Source organism: Peromyscus eremicus, chromosome 17 (genome assembly GCF_949786415.1).
Source record: "Peromyscus eremicus chromosome 17, PerEre_H2_v1, whole genome shotgun sequence".
Taxonomy (NCBI): Eukaryota; Metazoa; Chordata; class Mammalia; order Rodentia; family Cricetidae; genus Peromyscus; species Peromyscus eremicus.
Genome location: NC_081433.1, coordinates 54248970 through 54255459, shown reverse-complemented (window position 1 = coordinate 54255459; position 6490 = coordinate 54248970). Strand labels below are relative to the sequence as shown.

General features: G+C 39.9%; 1 pseudogene; it reads right to left on the bottom strand.

Annotated features, from left to right (window-relative positions):
• Window positions 1-880: 880 nt before the first annotated feature.
• Window positions 881-5706, bottom strand: LOC131894240 (nucleophosmin-like; annotated as a pseudogene).
• Window positions 5707-6490: the final 784 nt, after the last annotated feature.

The following is a 6490-nucleotide window of genomic DNA, read 5'->3' as shown; positions in this document are numbered from 1 at the left end:
TGTTTATTTTTTGGAGTTTATTTGTGTTTGTACCCTAAATTCATGTGGAGTAAATAAACAAGCACACATTTCTTCTCCATCCTACCTGGAAATCATGCATCTTCTCCTATGATTAATGCCTGAGAAACTCTCCATAAGCCAGAGATGAAATTTAATTTCATCAGCTTCAGAGCATAAGGCAGTGTGTCAATGACTAGGGAGGAACTTGTTCTCAGAGTTTTAACATTAATTCAAGTCAAATGTTCCTTTTTCTACCTCAGGTGAAGGATTTTTAGTTACTCAGGAAGGAATTATTACAGAGATCAGTCCAATAACCTAAACTGCTAGTTCTTATCATGTTATATGTGAAAATAACTTAATGCCTATAGCACACATGTGTCTTAAGGGGATGTATTCTTTCAGGGTGGCATTTTCTCTTCTAAAGATAAAGAAATACTGTGTATTTTACCTGGAAGAAAGCATTGTCCAGAGATTTTTCTGATTTCCCAAGTGTGTCAACTCCTTGGTAGCAGGTTTAGTAACTAGGGAAAAGAAAATATCACAATTAATCTGAGGTCTTTTTTTTTTTTACTTTATTAAAATACTGAGTTTATTTCACATATATATTTGTCTCCCTACCATTTCCACATCTGACCACCACTATTACTATGTCCTATCATAACATTCCATATATACTTAAAACCAAGTAAAACGTGGAGTTCCATCCTTGAAAACTAAACAGGCATTTTACACAACACACTCTTGGCAATGGAACCTGGGCAACATTTATGAAACACAGTAGGAAAGTTCTCACTTTGCATTATAAAAAGAACAGCCAGATATATCAACTGTTACAGAAATTAGGTAAGATGGAATACTTCAAACTGTTTAAACCATTTTCTTAAAGAGACTTCCTCCACTGCCAGAGATCTTGAGTAGCCTCCTGGTCAGTCATCCGGAAGCAATGCTTCACATAATTAATGAACTTGGCTTCCACTTTGGGAAGAGAACCACCTTTTTCTATACTTGCTTATATTTTTGCCTTAATGTCTTCTACAGAACTAAGTCCTTTTGGTGTTTTAGGAGTTTTTTCCTGTTTTTTGAAAGACTCTTGACCCTTTGATCTTGGTGTTGATGGTTTTCAGTCTTTTCCATTTTGGTTTGATTTTTGTGCATTTTTGGCTGGGGTATCTCATACAGAATTCTTCACTGAAACTTTTTCTTCAGCTTCTTCATCATCAAAATCATCATCATCATCATCATCATCATCATCCTCATCATCCTCATCAAGTTTTACTTTTTCTGCAGAACCTTGTTACCATCTCCAGGAGCAGATCATTTTCCAGACATACTTCAGAGTTTTACATCCTCCTCGTCTTCGTCTTCTGACTCTGCGTCTTCCTCTGCAGCTACTAGGTGCTGTCCACTAATGTGCACAGGCCCTGACCCACACTTCAACCTTCAAAGTTGCCAGTGTTACTTTAATTGGACTGCCTTCTTGGTTCATTGCTTCTGCCTCTACGATGTGTAATTCGTCTTTTGCCCCTGCCCCCAAACTAATTGTTCTTAGTGATAACTGATACTCATTCTCATCATTATCCACCTTAAAGAGATAATCCTTGTCAGCTTTTAGTTCACAACCGAAAAGGTAGTTCTGAAGTCTAAGAGGGCTCATGTCCATGTCCATCAAGTCTTCTATGAGGTGGAGGCGCGCACTTCGGTGTGAGAGAAGTCGGATGGAGGAAACTGCCTATTGCTCCTCAGAACAGACACGCAGGACGGAATCAAGCCAGGGACAATCTGAGGTCTTTTTGTTTGTCTGTTTGTTTGTTTTTGTTTTTGTTTTTGTTTTCGTTTTTTTTTTCTGAAACAGGATTTCTCTGTGTAGCTTTGGTGTCTGTCCTGGATCTCGCTCTGTAGACCAGGCTGGCCTCGAACTCAGAGATATATCTGCCTGGCTCTGCCTCCCGAGTGCTGGGATTAAAGGTGTGTGCTACCGCCGCAGGCTATCTTCGGTCTTAGAAGTACCTTTCTCATCACAGAAAACTTCTGGCATCATGACTAACGGCTGTGTGAGGAATATCAAAAGGGCACAACTGAGAGAATCCACAGAGCTCCATCCATGTAAACTACTTTGATTTTAATAGTGTGGCTTAAAGAAGAGAAGCTGAAAATCTGGACATTGTCGACTAGAACAAATTATTGAAGAGACTGAAAAGATTGAAAGCTAGGCTCTCGGTTCCTATTTGCTCCATGAGAGTAAAATAATGAACCCAACATTTTTACATCTTATTCCTTGGTAAATTTCCCCCCCAAAAATTATCAATTTTTAAAAAGAATTATTTTATTTTTATTTACCATCTATTATCCCTAGGGAACTGATTCTCCCTCTTAGAAGGCACTAATTGTCTGTAGTTCTACATCCAGGGGTGGGGCCTTGTGAGATTTCCCTTTCCAGGCTGGCATGTCAACTGGTGTTATTATTGTTCAGGTCTTATTTAGGCAGCTATTTTTTTTTCATATTTGAGCACCTATCCTAAAGTGGTTGCATTGCTAAATATTTGTCATTAAGAAAAGAAAAGAAAGAAAGAAGAGAGAAAAGAAGGAAGGAAGGGAGGGAGAAAAGGAAGAAAGAAAGAAAGAGAGAGAGAGAGGGAGGGAGGGAGGGAGAGAGGGAGGGAGGGAGGGAGAGAGGAAGGAAGGAAGGAAGAAAGAAAAGATTGGCAGTACAAAAAGGTAAGAGACGACAGATGACATCTATATCGGTAAACAGCTAGTGAAAGATGGGCTTCTAAACCCCACAAAGATGCTATTTGGCCTCATAGTATATAAGTATACTGCTTAATGGCATATGGCTTGTGAGGTCCAAATATTAAGACAGATCCTTCATTATCATGGTTACTATAGTTTATGGAAACCTTATCTGAGAGGTTGTAGAGGAAAAGCAGTCATGTACTTAGCCTGGGAGCCAGAACTACTAGAATTTAATAACTGTTTTGTTCTTTGTTAGCTGTGAACTTTGCCATACTGGCCAGCCTCTCTGACCATCCATGTAAAATCCTCTCACATGTGAATCTACGTCTATCAGTCTATCTTGTTGGCTGCACTACTGTGCTTACCCTCCCGCTAGAAAGAAGGTGTTTTCAGCTGAACAACTGGTGAAGAGATGAGGAATCACCCCAGAGTTAGTAATCCAAATGTGTGTCCTAGGCTCTGAAGAACCTTATGAGACCAAAAAAGAAAATGTGTTGACAGAAGCGGAGGCCAGAGTGATGGATGGAAGGGGCTATGAGTCAAAATGTTCTGCAAACGTCTAGGACATGGGAAAGGGAAGAAAACTGAATATTTCATACACCTTTAAGAAGTATAGAATTTTTAGCTGGGCGGTGGTGGCGCATGCCTTTAATCCCAGCACTCGGGAGGCAGAGCCAGGAGGATCTCTGTGAGTTTGAGGCCAGCCTGGGCTACAGAGCGAGATCCAGGAAAGGCGCAAAAGCTACACAGAGAAACCCTGTCTCAAAAAAAAAAAAAAAAAAAAAAAAAAGAAGTATAGAATTTTTATTTTGGTTGACTAAGGTCTATTTTGGACATTTAACCTCAGGCAATACAGCATAATACATTTTTGTTGTCCTAAGAGAGTAAATATATAGAACTTTAAGTATATAAAAAGTCAAGACGACCTGGGTGAGGTTGCCTTGTAATCCCACCGATAATATCAATTCTCCCATGACGTTCATGAGGCAACAGAGGTTCCAGGCAGGAACATAGTCTTGGTTAAATAGACTATTACTGAGAACAAATGCTTTGTTTTCCTGGAAACATTTCAGTACAAAACATTTTAAGGTTTTGGCACATTTGTTTTGGCCTCACACCAAAATTAACAGAGTGAACGTGTTTTCTACTATTTGGGGAAATAATTGCTTTTCAGATCTCAACCTCAATATATCTAATGGCTGCCATTTGTGCTAATGCGATCCTTTACTCAAAGGCATTTCTATAGGAAGGAATTGATGATTTTTTGAATATTATAATACCAGTTCTTTTCAGGAAGTAAAATCCCAGGGTTCTGGTGGTCTATCTGTGTTCAAACAGACTTAATAACTTAATAAAGACAGAGACTATTGCCAAAATATTGACCAATACATATAAAACTATGTGAATCACTGTAAATCAGCAGAATTGTTCAGACACCGCTTCAAATGCCACGTCCCTTCCTCTTACCATGTTGATATATTATAAATCTATAGCAATTGATAAAACTTTCATATTGGTAAGAACATGATTTGCATTTCATGTTATTTTGCATAGAAATACACTTTTATTTTATCCATCTGAAGGTACAAAGTGAAATTATGTGTCTCTTTTCTGAAAGCAGCTTGAAGAATAGCACGATTTTGATAATGGAAAGGTCGTTGTTTTGTGTGCTGATGTAGCACTGTATTCAAACAGTTCAGAAGGAATTCAATCATTTGTAGACATCGTCTTCACAATGCAGGAGCTATTGTTGCTGCTAATTCACTTGAAATCAAACTGTTCTGATGGTTGCTTCCTGGAAGCCAATGGCTGCCTTTTTAAATACAAAATGTGGGATGGAAATTACTCTTTCATGCACAGATTAACTGTGTGTGCATAAGCTTTGAAATCATTACAGTAAATTTTACATCCTAACTGATCTAGTGATATAAACCTCTTTGTGTTCAAGGTAATTCAAAGGTCATTTCATGAGTTACATAATAAAAGATTGGGAAATTATACTGATGCTTGTTTTTTTCTAAATGAGAGATTGGGTGACCATGGGAAATTTCCAAGAGCCTACAGTCACATTTCTGAGTTAGCCCACAGTCCTTGAGGAAAAAAATATCATCAAAGATAGCTTAATTCTTTGATGCCTAGAAATAAATTTCTGTGCTGAAATAAAACTATAAAAATCCAATTAGCAAAAGCAAACAAAGTACAGGGCTCTGAATCATGGAGTAATGATGTCAGTCGTGGAGATTAAGCAAGGCCTTCACACTCACAGACTAAGAAACCAGAATGCACAGAAGTTGTGAGATTCCTATAAATAAAATTAACAAAAGCTAAGTATCTGTGGATGACATATTCAAGCCATTCCACATTCCGGCTTATCTTAAAATCAATTCAGTCATTTGATTCAGTGCCGTCAGATGTCCCTATGTGTCAAGTTTTGTCCAGAGTGATGGAAAGATTCTTAATCCACGGATATCTTACTGCCAGAAATCTTAATTCTTGAATGGAGTTCCAGGGGGAGGCATTTACCAAACTAAGCAGGTGAGTGTTTGTACCAAAGATGAAGAAGGAACAGGGACAAACAAGAGTGAACACAACTTTAACTGTGTTTCTTCTCAGAGCTCCTCACTTCCAGCAGGAGCTTCCACACACGAGGTGAGTGCCCCCTTCCCTCAGGCCTCCTTGACAGAATAAGTAGGAATCATTGAGGACCACAAAGTCTTCTGTTTAGGGGGAGACCAAAGACGCAGTTTTAGGGAGCACTGCCCTTTGCCTGGCCTCTCCCTACCTGCTGGAGAAAGGAAAAAGGAAACCCATACTGGGAGTGCTTCCAGCAGCATGGAGCTCAATCTTAATCTCACAACCCCAGTTCCATGATATGCTTGAGACAGGTGGTGTCCACCATTTTACATGAGCATCATTCACATTGTTCCTGACTGCCTTGATCGCTGCGTGGAGCCCAAGATTGTCAGTCTTCATCTACCAGCTTCTCATCCCCATGGAGTTATGTACACAGCCCTCTGAGGTTCATGGTGAGTTTACAGCAAAATAATATGCCCCCAAGAGCGCAGCAGCTCAGCCATAATGTAAACTGTGTGAACAGGAATGGATACTCTTGTCTTCCTGTGTGAGAGGTATAAATCTAGGCTTGAGGGTTGGACCACAGGGGCTAGGCTAAAGTCAGCCTTCCTGTCTCCTCTGCCCGGCACCCACTGATAAAATATCAACTTTTCTCTGAATTTTCTCTTTACCTTTAAAAGAAACTCAGCTCTGTGCTGGGAACACTAATCTTGATTAAGGGTCTGTTCTCCTATGCCCTACTTTTAAGAGTTATCTTTACTATTTGCAAAAAATAAAAAATAAAAACAAACGAACAAAATATTAGGTGTTGGTTTTAAATGCAGCGCTTTTACTCTGTGAGGAAAAATCATGAGGCATGACAAAACTCAGAATCAGAGCTTTAATGGGGGTGGGGGTAATGGGGGTGGGGGTGGAACAGAAGAGAGTGACCAGGCATGTGATATACACTTGTAGAGAGAGAGAGTGGGGGAGGAGGAGAGAGCAGAAGAGAGAGGAGGAGTCTGTGACCGACTTGTTAAGGATTTCTCTGCACATGCGCACGTGGGCTTATGGAGCTACACCATGCATGCGCAGATTGAATGACCCTGCTGCCCATGGATGACGTAAGACTTAAGGGCCCTTACTTGGCTACTGAACTGCTCAAGTGTGGTCATGCAGCTGGAGGAGTGGCAGAATCCTAACA